The 14590-nt window shown below is 39.0% G+C and overlaps 1 protein-coding gene across 6 annotated transcripts in view; it reads right to left on the minus strand.

Moving 5' to 3' along the window:
- The window catches only part of wu:fc38h03 (acetylcholinesterase collagenic tail peptide), a 761412-nt gene that overhangs the window by 679773 nt on the left and 67049 nt on the right, over window positions 1-14590 (minus strand). Inside the window, exon 18 of one of the 6 annotated variants that reach the window (XM_049476001.1) lies at window positions 11577-11687. The exons of the other annotated variants lie outside the window; for them this stretch is intronic. The gene's annotated coding sequence lies outside the window, so the exon portion shown is untranslated. Of the gene's footprint in view, window positions 1-11576; window positions 11688-14590 lie in introns of those variants that run through there. 6 annotated transcript variants of the gene reach the window in all.

Here is a 14590-nt window from a genome sequence, read left to right on the forward strand (position 1 = left end):
GTAAAAGTATTGGAAACACATGCTGTGTGACTGAAAACAGCTCAGCTTAATAGTTATACTAGTAATACTACATGCACAGTACCACTAAAAACACTTTTAAACCTTTAATTTGAGTGATTCTGCATTATTTTATAATATATATAAATGTTCTGCATTGTCTATTAATACTAAAATCATCCAAACTATGCATTAAACATATGAATTAAACAAAAAAAGTGTTGGTTAACAAATGGGCTAGACTTAGAGGAGTAGCAAGGGACAGGCAGGGTCAGTAACAGTATGGCAGCAAATGTAGTCAACGTACCAGGGTGTATTCAGGCACACAGTAAATCCAGCAGATAAGGGTCAAGGCAATAATCAGTAGTAGGAAACAAAAAAAAGAACAGGTCGGTAACAAAGGAAATCAACAAAGGAAACACATTGTTGAAGAGCTATGTATCTAGGTTTAATACTCTGGGAGGAACAGAGCAAACAGAGGGGTATATATATATACAAGACTGGCCAGGTGAAAACAATCAGTGACTGGGGGAGCGGGAACTGCGTAGCATCACATGATCAGCAGAATTCAGGAAGTGCATGCTGGGAATTATCTTTGAGTCTTGTGTTGTGTAGTCCAGCATGAAGACTGACACCTTTTACCTTTTTATTTCATTTATTTTGGCTTTTAATTTATTCCATCTTCTGTTTTATCTTTCTTTTATTTCTGTCATTTACTTTCTTTATAATATTGGTGTTATTTCAGCTATTTAATTTTTTAGTCCTCTATTTCTTTATTTGTGTTTTATATTTTAGTATTCTAATTATTGATTATTGGTATGTCCAATTGCTCTTTTATTGTCTTGAATAATTTTATTTATTTTTAATAAAACTGTACACTGTTTGCTTGTTTTTCTAATTCTCTTACCATTTAATTTTTATTGTTTTGTTTATGAAGTTCCTTTACGTTTTAGCGTAACCTAAATAAATACTTTCTTAATATTTAAATTTATTTTTCAATTCCCTTTTAGTTGTAAATGCTCAGCACTAAAATTAAAGGTTGATTGATACAGTGAATAGCTCTATTTGAGTAATATTCTAATCCAGATTATGAGAAGCAACAACTACTCAACTAAATAAAGAAAAAAAAAATACTTTAATAAAATTCAAAAGAAGAATTTCAAGAACTTTGAAAGTATCCTCAAGTGAAGTCACTGCAAAGACCATCAAAATATAATGATGATGAAACTGGCACTCATCAGGACTGCCTGCCAAACATTGTATCTAATATGTTTCTTACTAACAGTGACCTCATGGCTGAGTTGGTGAACTTTTCTCAGCCTGTAGTTCCTGTGTGGAGGGGATGGAGGGAGGGAGGGAGGGAGGGAGGAGATAGCGAACAGAGAGAGAAAGAGAGAGAGAGAGAGAGAGAGAGGAAGAAAGAAAGAGAGCTTTGCAGGGTCAAAACAGCAGCAGCTGCTCCAATCATTAAACAGATTCAGCTAAAAGAACTGTTTTAACTCTTTACTGACCAAAGAAAGAAAAATAAATAAATATATATATATATATATATATATATATATATATATATATACATATATTTATATATGTATATATATATATATATATATATATATATAATCAAACAGTCTAATTACAAAGTTTTGTATATATATACATAGTATTATATATTTTCAGTGGAAAACACTAAAGATATAATACATATAGTGTAAAGTAGTCAGTGTATAGCTACAGTATAACAGTGTAAAAAATTCAAAATTAGCCATTTTCCCTCCCCGTTGTCATGTGACTCAGTTAGTGTTAAAAGGAGGTCTCAGGTGTGAATGTGAAGCAGGTGTGTTAAATCAGGACAACTATCCCTTACTCACAGTTAAGCATGGTGGTGGTAGCATCGTGTTCTGCGTCATGATTCTGAAACAGAGCATGATCACCTGCCTGCAAACTTGTAGAGATTGCTGTTTCAAATCCCAGTCATGCAGCTTGCCATCAGCTGCTGGAGCCCTGAGAGAGCACACACATCTGTTCTTGCTCTCTCTGGGTGGGTACAGTACAGTAGATGGCGCTCTCTCTTTTCCCTCATCACTCCTAGGGTGATGTGGATCAGCACAAGGCTGCATCTGTGAGCTGATGTATCGGAACTGAGTCGCTGTGCTGCTTTCCTCCAAGCGTTAGCGCTGTGATGCTACTCGGTAATGCTACAGCATCAGCAGCAGTTTAAAAAGAGGGGAGTCTGACTTCACATGTATTGGATGTTTGATGTTTGATATTGATGTTGAAGCATCACTAGTGATAGGGGGAGTCCTGATGAGAGCCTTGTAAATTGGGGTAAAAATGGGATTTAAAAAATGACATTTTGTTTTAAAAAGTAGCATTTTCTAAATTTAAAATTAAAACATTTAACATTTTATTTATCTATAACTTTCAGAAAACATTCTAACACTAAAACTTAGCTGGGATCTTGTGCTGTATGTGTGTGTGAGTGTGTGTGTGTGTGTGTTTGTGTGTGTGGGCTGTGTAGAGTGTACACTACATTAAAGTGTATACAGAGCGTAACACGAGTGTGTAAAATGTGTGTTAGAGTGTTTCTGAACTGCTCATGTGTTCACATGCACTGCAGCTGGTGGCTTTGTTTATAGGTGTGTGTGTGTGTGTGTGTGTACGTGTGTATGTGTGTGTGTGTGTGTGTGTGTGTGTTTGTTAAAAATGTGTGGGCCTCATACTGGCCTTGCTTGGCTCTTTAGCCCAGGTGGAATCCATTGAAAGCATGTTAAACACACACTCACACACACACACACACACACACACACACACACACACACACACGTTTATGCCATTTATGTTAAACGCTTCCCAGCTGGCTGACAACATCTTGCTGAAATTCTGACGACAGCTGATACTCTCCAACATCTTCTCAACATGATATTCCAACGTCATATTAAGGTAAAACCCCAACATTTAGGATAAAAAACCCAACGTCTCCTAAACCACAACGTCCACACAACCTAAAATTTCAACATTTGTTCCGATGTTGAAGCTTGATGTCCACTCAATGTTGGTTTTTAACAGATACGTAACTTGCTTTCCAACCAATCTGTCTAACATCTGTCTAACGCTGGAACTAAAGGTTAACTAATGATGTACTTTTTGGATTTTCAACCCAAATTCCAACATTCCAAAATTCAATGTTGGAACTTGTTTTCAACTCAACTTGTTTTTTTTTAACAAATATGTGACTTTTATTTGACTTTAACATCTAAATAATGTTAACCCTTGTGTGGTGTTCATATTTTTGTTACTCGTTTACTTTGTTACTTGTATTTAATTCAGCAAAATTAAGCAATTTTACATTAAAATGTTTTACACATGCTCGCTTCACCTAAATTGCAAGCAATATAAACAGCTTACATGGTTAATATTTGCCCTTTACCTTTCTTATGTTACATTTCTTTCAAAAAGTGCTGCTCTTTTTTTATTAGTTTTTTAATAAAATGTAAAAGAAAATGAATTAAACTCAAGATATGAGTAGAAAATTTGTTTAGTTTCAAATTTACAAATGAAGCAATGTTTATTAGCCCTTGGCCAAACATACTGTATGTAATATAAATGTGTGTGTGGGGGGCGGGGGGGGGGGGGGTACAGTGTGTGTTTATCGAAAATGTGTTTTGATATATGTTTTTCACAAAAAATGAGCCAATGCCAATGAGTTTGAGTTAGAAAAAATATATTTTTAGTATCATTTGGTGAAAAATGAAAACGGGTCCCACAGACCCGAACACCACACAAGGGTTAAAGCTTGATGTCAACCTAATATTGGTTGGTCACTATGGTTCTTCTATTTCCAACCAAAACTCTAAAAAATGTAATCTCATTGTTGATTTTTGCCAGATTTGTGACTTTGATTTCTAACTAAACTAATATGTGACATTTGTCAAACTAATGCTGTTTTTTTTTTTTTTTTTTTTACAAATATGTGACTTTCATTTTCATGTCTGTCTAATGTTGGATCTTACTGATTTTGATGGATATGTGACTTTTTAACCAAAATTCAACATCTGTCAAAAGTTGGAGCTCAAAAAAAAACTAAATATAGTTTTTTGACAGACGTTTATCTTAATCTCTTTTCAAAATTTAATTCTGTACAGTTTGGTTTCAACAGCGACCCAATCCAAATGTGTCTTGTGTAACTCAAAATGAGCAAAAGGCATGTACTAATACTCTTAATGAATTATGGGTGTGGTTAATTTTGGGCGTAGCATGATCAGACAATCAGTGTGTCACATTATAACCAGATTTATGCAAACATGTTACTTAGCAACCACCTAGCAAACACTTAGCAACATCTTAGCAACCACCTAGCTACTGCTTAGCAGCATCTTAGCAACCACAGACACATAGCAACACCTAAGCAACTGCCTAGCTACACCTTAACAACTGCTTAGCAACATCATTGCAACCACCGCAGACACCACAATTGATTAGCAAGACTATAACAACCAGCATGGATACCATAGCAATGCCCTAGCAACTACCTAGCAACACCACAGCAAATGCCTGGCAACAATTTAGCAACACCATTTTAGCTGCATATCCATCCTGCGTTTCCTTCAAGAAATGCACTTTTCTAGTTTTATTTAGTATCCTGTTTATTGTTGATGTAAAAGTTGATAGCAAGATAGCGATGAACGTCCGTCTGACTGTTGGCGTCTGTCTAGGTTGTATTCAGTCAGTGGAGCTCCTGTGTTTTCTGTTACCAAGATAAACAAGCAAAACTCCAGAAATGTACCTGAACACACCTCATTTCATAATCAGAACACCACGCCCATCAGTGTAGATATATTCAGAAGCTCTGCTGCTGTTTAAACCAGACAGGAGGAGGAGGGAGTGAAAATACACTGATGGTGGGAGGTAAGATAACAATGAGCATCATAACACGCTCTGTACAGCATGCTGAACGATGATAATCTCTTTCTAATAGAAGAGTCCTATTCTATTGGCAGTAATTCTCTTCCTGTTGCGTATATGTGCATTTGCACACCTGTGTCAGCAGTAAGTTTGAGTTAAAGTATCTGATTTTATTTTACGTTTTTAGAGGCTTTAACTCCTGAAGTGATGAAGCGAGGAGCTCACAGCAGCCCTGCAAACTTCAGACAGACGTTCAGGAGAAACGTCTCGCTCTCCTGGGGGAGAGCAGGGGGGGGGGCGGGAGACATCTGGAAAACATTAGAACTAGTTAGAGAGAGAGAGAGAGAGAGAGAGAGAGAGAGAGAGAGAGAGAGAGAAATAAAGAAAAAAAGAGAGAGAGAGAGAGAGAGAGAGTGAGTATGTGATTATATCGTTGTTCCACATCATTGAACTGCACAGTCTTTACTTCTTCTTTCATCTCCTCACACACACACACTAACAAACACACACACACACACACACACACACACACACTAACAAACACACACACACACACATGGTAACAGTGATAACTGTTTGAAAGAATGAAAGGTAACAGATGTGATCTGCGTTTGGGAATGGGGTCATGTTTTACCATTAGAGACAATGAGAGAACAAGAGCAGCGCCATCTGGTGGACCTTATCAACCCTACAACACATAATAATAAATACAAATAATAATAATAATTATAATTAAACATCTAATTTTATAGGCACCTTTCTGTCACTCAAGGACACCGTACACTGCATCTAAAATGCATAATAAAATAAAACACACAAAACATTTCACTATATATCCCTTTATACAGTACCAGTCAAAAGTTAGAATTTAGACCGCCTTAAATTCACAGTTTTTTATTATTTAAAAAAAAAGTTCTGCATTGACGATTACTGTATTTTTCGCACCATAAGGCGCACTCTTAATAAACGTCTATTTTCTGGTCTGTTTTCATACACAAGGTGAACCAGGTTATAAATCGCATTAAGCAGCACTAGTAATGGGAACAGGGGTGTCGCCATGTTTCCCTTCTAATTAAGCTAGAAAGCTAAGCTAAGTTAATGAATGAATGAAGTTCAACTTATATAGCACCTTTCTAGATCTACACACATACGCACATTACACATCAACACTCATCCACACACCGGTGAGAAGCAGCAGCCAATAGCGCACAGTGTACTCTCAACCGGAAACAACCACGTCCACCTGAAGGACTGCATCTACAGCACTACATCATTTACCCAGGAGAGTGTCAATTAATATCTGGGCACGGTCATACACACATTTACACACACGCTTACACACACACACACACACACAAACACTTACATACATACCACACACTTTACACTAGATCAACTTAGAGCAGGGGTGTCCAAACTTTTTTTGTTGGGGGTCAGAAGGAGAAATATATTTGCAGTCACGGGCCACAGACTCTATAATAAAACAAATAATGAAATATACCACTTTAAATAATATTTTTTCCTGATTACTTTCATTTACACACCATTTTACTTGACTTACTATCTTTATCTTTGACAGTGTTGTGTAAACTAAGATTTTTCAAATTGATGTTTAATTTCATGATGTCTCTTAATATAAAACTCCTTAATTACGGCAACTTTTAGACTCTTTGGCCCGTTTTTCTGCGCTAGAAATGCGCACTCTCTCTGCTTTTAGACTCTTTGGCCCGTTTTTCTGCGCTAGAAATGCGCACCCTCTCTGCTTTTAGACTCTTTGGCCCATTTTTCAGTGCTACAAATGCGCACTCTCTCTGCTTTTAGACTCTTTGGCCCGTTTTTCTGCGCTAGAAATGCGCACTCTCTCCGCTTTTAGACTCTTTGGCCTGTTTTTCTGCGCTAGAAATGTGCACTCTCTCCGCTTTTAGACTCTTTGGCTCGTTTTTCTGCGCTAGAAATGCGCACTCTCTCCGCTTTTAGACTCTTTGGCCGTTTCTGACACCCAGCTTTCAAACTTTGAATCTCACATTTTAAAAACCTGCTTAACAGCAGGTTACACTTTTGACCGGAAGTGTATATAAACACAGTTTATATACTGTATTATGTGGTGCTCAGGGTGAAACTGTTTATTTGGCAGGAGGTTTTTATCTTCTCAGAACTCTGAGCTCTTGTGCCAAAAACCTATGCCCAGGTATGTGTATAAATCTCTGTCTCTCTCTAACTATCTCTCTATCTCTACATCTCTCTCTCTCTCACACACACAAACACACACACACACACACACACAAACACACGTGTTAAAAAAGTAAAGGCTGCACTGAATTCATGTTTCTGTAAAGGGTAACCCACTCTACCAGTCAGACAGGCTGCGTCTCTCTAAACCCTCATACTTTCTGAACGAAAGAGAGAGAGAGAGAGAGAGAGAGAGAGAGAGAGAGAGCAGAAGTTAAACCGGATATTCCTGGAAACAGTATTTATCAGCAGAACGCAGTGCAGAGCTTTTATGTACAGTGGTAAAGCTACGCATGGTCATAATACCACAGTTCAGCCCCAGTTTTATCTCTCTAAACTGTTTAAAATATAATAAGTAAAATGCAAGATAAATATTTTTGCCCCTATCTTACTCCTCACCAACAATCTATTTTTACACATTCTACCTGCCTGGTTTAAACAGCAGCAGAGCTTCTGAATATATCTACACTGATGTTCTGGAAATGAGGTGTGTTCAGGTACATTTCTGGAGTTTTGCTTGTTTATCTTGGTAACAGAAAACACAGGAGCTCAACTCACTAAGTAAAACCTTGACAACAGTCAACAGTCAGACGTTCATCGCTATCTTAGCAACTTTTACATCCACAATAAACAGAATAGTAAATAAAATAACATTGCTGTTCCCGTAAATGAGCTGCTGGAGCTCCTTCACAGCGTCAACCAGCAGCTCAGTTTCCTCTGCTTTAAGAGAAGCGTTTGTTGGACACGTCCAGGTAGCTGCACCGTTAAAATAGCAATCCACCAAATCCATCAGAGCTCACCTGATCTACTCTTAAAGAGAATGATGAGCAAGAGACGCTCTGATGGGTGTATTTTTTACGTTATGCCCAAAATGAACCATACCCTTGATTAATTAAGAGAATTAGTTCATGGCTTTCTAGCACGAGCTGTACATTCCCTGTTGTTATGATAGCAAAGACAAGCTGACACGGCCTAAATAAAGCTGCATGTTTCAAGCTGCATGGTGCAAAGTTGACAGGTCACCTAAAGATCACTAAAATAGGGCCCATAGTGTTTGACAAAGGCCCCGTCTTCGGCCTGGGTTTTGTCATTTAGCAACTACATAGCAACACCTTAGCAACCACTAAGGTATTTAGATATGATAACAACTGCCTAGCATCCAGTTAACAACACCTTAGCAACCACTTGGAACACTTAGCAAGTGTCTAGCTACACAATAGCAACCACCACACATCAGATAGCAACCACTCAGCATTTAACATTTAACATTTAACAACACTGCAACACTGTAGCAACTGCCTAGAAACACCTAAGTAACCAATTCCGAAATCAAAGCAACTGCCTAGCAACACCTTTGCGACCACCACAGATGTGAAAGCCTAGCAACCACTTAACACAATCTTAACAACCAGCTAGAACACTTTAGCAACTGCCTTGCAACAACTTATCAATAATTTTAGATATTAGAAACTGCCTAGAAACCAGTTATCAACACCTTAGCAACCACTTGGAATACTTAGCAACTGTCAAACAACACATTAGCAACCACCTGTAATACCTTAGCAGCTGCGTAGCAACACCTCAGCAACAACTTTATATATGATAGCAACTGCCTACCAATCAATTATGTACACCTTAGAAGCCACCTGTAATACCTTAGCAACTGCCTAGGAACACCCAAACAAACAACACAGATATAATAGCAACCACTTGCAGTACTTCGCAACTGGCTAGCAACACCTTAGCAACCACCTGCATTACCTTGGCAACTGCTTAGCAACACCTCAGCACCAACAGGTTTATATATGATAGCAACCTCCTAGCAACCAATTAGCAACACCTTAGCAACCACCTGTATAACCTTATCAGCTGCTAGCAACACCTCAGCAACAACTTTATATATGATAGCAACTATCTAGCAACCAATTAGCAACACCTAAGCAACCACCTGCAATTCCTTAGCAACTGCCTAGGAACACCATGCAACCAACACAGATACAAAATTAACATCTTGCAATACTTAGCAACTGTCTAGCAACACCTTAGTGACCACTTGTAATACCTTAGCAACTGCCTAGCAACACCTCAGTACCAACAGTTTTATATATGATTGCAACTTCCTAGCAACCGATTAGCAACACCTTAGCAACCACCTGTAATACCTTAGCAACTGCCTAGGAACCCCATGCAACCAACACAGATATGAAATTAACCTCTTGCAATACTTAGCAACTGCTTATTTTGCATTAAGCTAAAAAATAAGACTAAACCTAGTACATGGCTTTTTTAGCACAAGGTGTACTTTTCCCGTCGTTACGATAGCAAAGACAAGCTGATACACCCTAAATCAACCTGTGTGGTGAACGATTAACGGCTCACCTTAAGATCACTAAAATCAGTCATATATTATGATTTCCTGTGTGTTTGAGCATCTCAATAGATTAAATCCCTGTTAAATCCTACTGTGATTCAGGTAAATGTTTACGCAAATTGTACACAGGTGTGCATGAGAGTGTGTGTGTGTGTGCAGGTATTGTATTATTATTGGATGTCAGTCAGGTGGACCTGTGTGTGTATGTAAGCGAGGAGTTTCGGAACCGGAGCGGTACAGGGCGTCCCTCAGGTATGCAGCACTGCAGGTAGATGCTTCCGGCAGGTTCTGCTCTATTCCCAGGTAAACGCTGCAGAATGAAACTGTGTAAAACCACATTCCTGGATATTTCTCTCTCTCTCTCTCTTTCTCTCTCTCTCTCTATCTATCTCTCTCATTCCTCAGGTGTGTCGAGAGTTGAGAAACCATAAGCGGTGGAATTCCTCGCGATACCTGGCTCAGAATCCTGATGCAACAGAAACTCCTGCGCTGGAATTCCTCCGTCCACTCAATCAGAAACTGCTCACTAACGCAACACCAGGACCGCCAACCGGAGCAGGACCTTACAGGACATAATGCTAACTAACAGTGCTAACATAAAACAGTGCTAACTTTAACTCTTGCTCTTGATGAGTGCCAGTTTCATCATCATAATGTTTATGATAGTGTCTCATTTTTTCTTTACTTATTGAACTGTATGCAGTGTATTTTCGCAGCTCTAGACCGTCCCTACAGTCTAACTGCTGCAAAAGAACGTGTGATAAACGCTGGAACACTTTAGCAACTGCTTGGCAACACCTTAGCAACCCTCACAGATGTGACAGCAACCACCTAGCTACCACTTGAAAATACCTTAGCAACCACTTTATATAAGACAGCAACTGATGCAACAGAAACTCTAACTAACTGCTAACTAACAGTGCTAACATAAAACAGTAACTCTGTAATTCTTGCTCTTGCATTCCTGGGGTGGACCTGATGAGTGCCAGTTTCATCATGTTGATGTTTTTGATGGTCTCTCAATTTTTTCCTTATTTAGTGAGCTGTAAGTAGTGTATTTTCACAGCTCTAGACCAGCCCTACAGTCTAACTGCTGCAAACTAACATGTGGTAAACTCTGGAACAGCATGGCAACCACTTGTAATACCTTAGCAACTGCCTAGGTACACCTTAGCAACCATCACAGATATGACAGCAACCAACTAAAAACATCTGAGCAACCACCTGGAACATCTTAGCAACACAATAGCAAATGGAATATGTTAGCGGCTGCTTGGCAACACAATAGCAACCACCAAAGATGTGACAGCAACTACATAGCCACCCCTTGACAACACCTAAGCAACCTCTTTGGATATGATAGCAACTGATGCAACAGAAACTCCTGCGCTGGAATTCCTCCGTTTACTCCCCAGCGCAACACCAGGACCACCAACCGGAGCACGACCTTACAGGACATAATGCTAACTAACAGTGCTAACATAAAACAGTGCTAACTGTAACTCTTGCTCTTGCATTCCTGGGGCGGACCTGATGAGTGCCAGTTTCATCATTTTGACGTTTTCGATGGTCTCTCAGTTTTTTCCTTACTTATTGAACTGTACGTAGTGCATTTTCACAGCTCTAGACCGGCCCTACAGTTTAACTGCTGCAAACTAACATGTGGTAAACGCTGGAACACCTTAGCAACTGACTAGCAACACCTTAGCAACCATCTAGAACATCTTAGCAACACAATAGCAAATGGAATATGTTAGCAACTGCTTAGCAACACAATAGCAGCCACCACAGATGTGACAGCAACTTACCTAGTAACCCCTTAGCAACGACTTAAGATATGATAGCAACGACTGCCAACTGAGCATGACCGAATAGGATATAAGGCTAACTAAAAGTGCTAAAATAAAACAGTGCTAACTGTAATTCTTACTCTTGCTTTCCTGGGGCAGACCTGATGAGGGCCAGTTTCATCATCATAAGGTTTTTTGTGGTCTTTGCAGTGACTGCACTTGATGATACTTTCAAAGTTCTTGACATTGACCTTGACTGACTTCATACCAACTCTACCTCTTTACAACTTTACAACTGATGCTCTCAAACACATTAAAAGACAAGAAATTCAAGTAATTAACTCTTGATGAGTTCAGCACAGCTGTTAACTGAAAGCCTGAATTCCAGGAGACTCTACCTCATAAAACTGACTGAGAAAATCCAGCAGAGGTTGAAAACTGATAATCTAAACAAGAGGAGCTACTTTGAAGAATGTAAAATAAAGCTCTGTAAAAAATGAAGAGATCACTTCAGTTTCTGAATCAGTTTCTCTGATTTTGCTATTTATAGGTTTATGTTTGAGTAAAATGAACATTGTTGTTTTATTCTATAAACTACAGACAACATTTCTCCCAAATTACAAATAAAAATATTCTCATTTAGAGCATTTATTTACAGAAAATGAGAAATGGCTGAAATAACAAAAAAAAGATGCAGAGCTTTCAGACCTCAAATAATGCAAAGAAAACATAAAGTTCATATTCATAAAGTTTTAAGAGTTCAGAAATAATCAATATTTGCTGGAATAACCCTGGTGGTTTTTAATCACAGTTTTTTTTTCATGCATCTTGGCATCATGTTCTCCTCCACCAGTCTTACACACTGCTTTTGGATAACTTTATGCTGCTTTACTCCTGGTGCAAAAATTCAAGCAGTTCAGTTTGGTGGTTTGATGGTTTGTGATCATCCATCTTCCTCTTGATTATATTTCAGAGGTTTTCAATTTGGTAAAATCAAAGAAACTCAGTTTTTAAATGGTGTGTTTTTTAATTCTTCATAGTCTGGATGAGTTTATTATTAATCTACAGTTCAGAACAGTGGGGGAAGTGAAAGTACTGGAGTTACTGAAACTGGCTCGGCTCCAGTCCCCTGTAGAAAACCAAAACTGACGTCAGGATCAGTCAGGAGTGACAGAACATGTTGCAAGAGTTGAACTATGGGAATCCCTCACAGTCTTCACATTTCTGTGTGACGGATAAATGGCTTCCTGGGTTGCGTCGTGCAGCTTAACAACAACGTACTGTACTTATACTATACAAAAACAACTGAAAGTTTTGCATCCCTGAATTGTTTTTCAGACAATGAAGTATTTCTCCCAGACAATTATTGCAATAACACAGGTTTTGTTACAAACATGTTTATTGTCTTTGTGTTTACTGAAACAACACAAAAAACTGAGAAATAAAAGCAGAATTTACATAATTTTACACAAAATAACTTATATGATATGATGTTCATTTAAACTCACCTGTAAAAGGTGAGTAATAGGTGTGAGCGACATAAAAATCACACCTGAAACCAGAGAAAAAGAAGAGAAGGTAAATGTGAATAAACTATACCAAAACAACTGATAGTGCTGCATCCCTGATTTTTTTTCTCCAGAAAATGAAGTATTTTTCCTATAAAATTACTTAAATTACACACATTTTGTTATGCACATGTTTATTTCCTTTGTGTGTACTGAAACAAAACAAAAAAATCAGAGAAATAAAAGCAGAATTTACATAATTTCACGCAAAACAACGTATGTGATATTATGCTCATTTAACCTCACCTGTGGAAGGTGAGTAACAGGTGTGAGCAATGTAAAAATTAATTTGTTCAAATGTACGGAAATAAGCCATATAATCCCTTCTGGTAAACGATGGGTCACAATGTAGGGCCCAGAATCCGAAAGCTGGGTTTGCATCCTAGGTTATGAGTTTTGACAGGTTAGTGTAAATTTATAATCATTTATTGTTCCTGGTAACTTTTTGAAGTTAATCTAAATAAATATATCATGTTTTATCTGCTCCACTTACTTATTTACTAAAAAACATCCATCCCCGCATTTCTGTAATGTTGAATAATTAAGAATATTACAGTGAATTGTTCTCTTCAGCTCTACAGTTCTGTGAATTATACTCACAGCTCTGCAGCTTCAGCCCACTCACTGCATTCTGCATTCACTACAGTATACAGTATAATACAGCCCTTGTGTTTACTGTAGCCTCAGCAGCCAATCATCTGGAAGAGACTCTACAGCAGCTCAGTGGACTCTACAACCCTGATCTCAACCCTGATCAGCACACGTCAACCCTGACCTCAACCCTGATCAGCACACGTCAACCCTGATCTCAACCCTGAACAGCACACGTCAACACTGATCTCAACCCTGATCAGCACACGTCAACCCTGATCTCAACCCTGATCAGCACACGTCAACTCTGATCTCAACCCTGATCAGCACACGTCAACCCTGACCTCAACCCTGATCAGCACACGTCAACCCTGATCTCAACCCTGAACAGCACACGTCAACCCTGATCTCAACCCTGATCAGCACACGTCAACTCTGATCTCAACCCTGATCAGCACACGTCAATCCTGATATCAAACCTGATCAGAACACGTCAACTCTGAACAGCACACGTCAACCCTGATCTCAACCCTGATCAGCACACGTCAACTCTGATCTCAACCCTGATCAGCACACGTCAACCCTGAACAGCACACGTCAACCCTGATCTCAACCCTGAACAGCACACGTCAATCCTGATATCAAACCTGATCAGAACACGTCAACTCTGAACAGCACACGTCAACCCTGATCTCAACCCTGATCAGCACACGTCAATCCTGATATCAAACCTGATCAGAACACGTCAACTCTGAACAGCACACGTCAACCCTGATCTCAACCCTGATCAGCACACTACAACTCTGATCTCAACCCTGATCAGCACACGTCAACACTGATCTCAACCCTGATCAGCACACATCAATCCTGATCAGCACACATCAAGCCTGATCTCAACTCTGATCAGCACACGTCAACCCTGACCTCAACCCTGATCAGCACACGTCAACCCTGACCTCAACCCTGATCAGCACACGTCAACCCTGACCTCAACCCTGATCAGCACACGTCAACCCTGATCTCAACCCTGAACAGCACACGTCAACCCTGATCTCAACCCTGATCAGCACACGTCAACTCTGATCTCAACCCTGATCAACACACGTCAATCCTGATATCAAACCTGATCAGAACACATCAAC

The sequence above is a fragment of the Astyanax mexicanus genome, chromosome 3 (assembly GCF_023375975.1).
Source record: "Astyanax mexicanus isolate ESR-SI-001 chromosome 3, AstMex3_surface, whole genome shotgun sequence".
In the NCBI taxonomy this organism is placed as follows: domain Eukaryota; kingdom Metazoa; phylum Chordata; class Actinopteri; order Characiformes; family Acestrorhamphidae; genus Astyanax; species Astyanax mexicanus.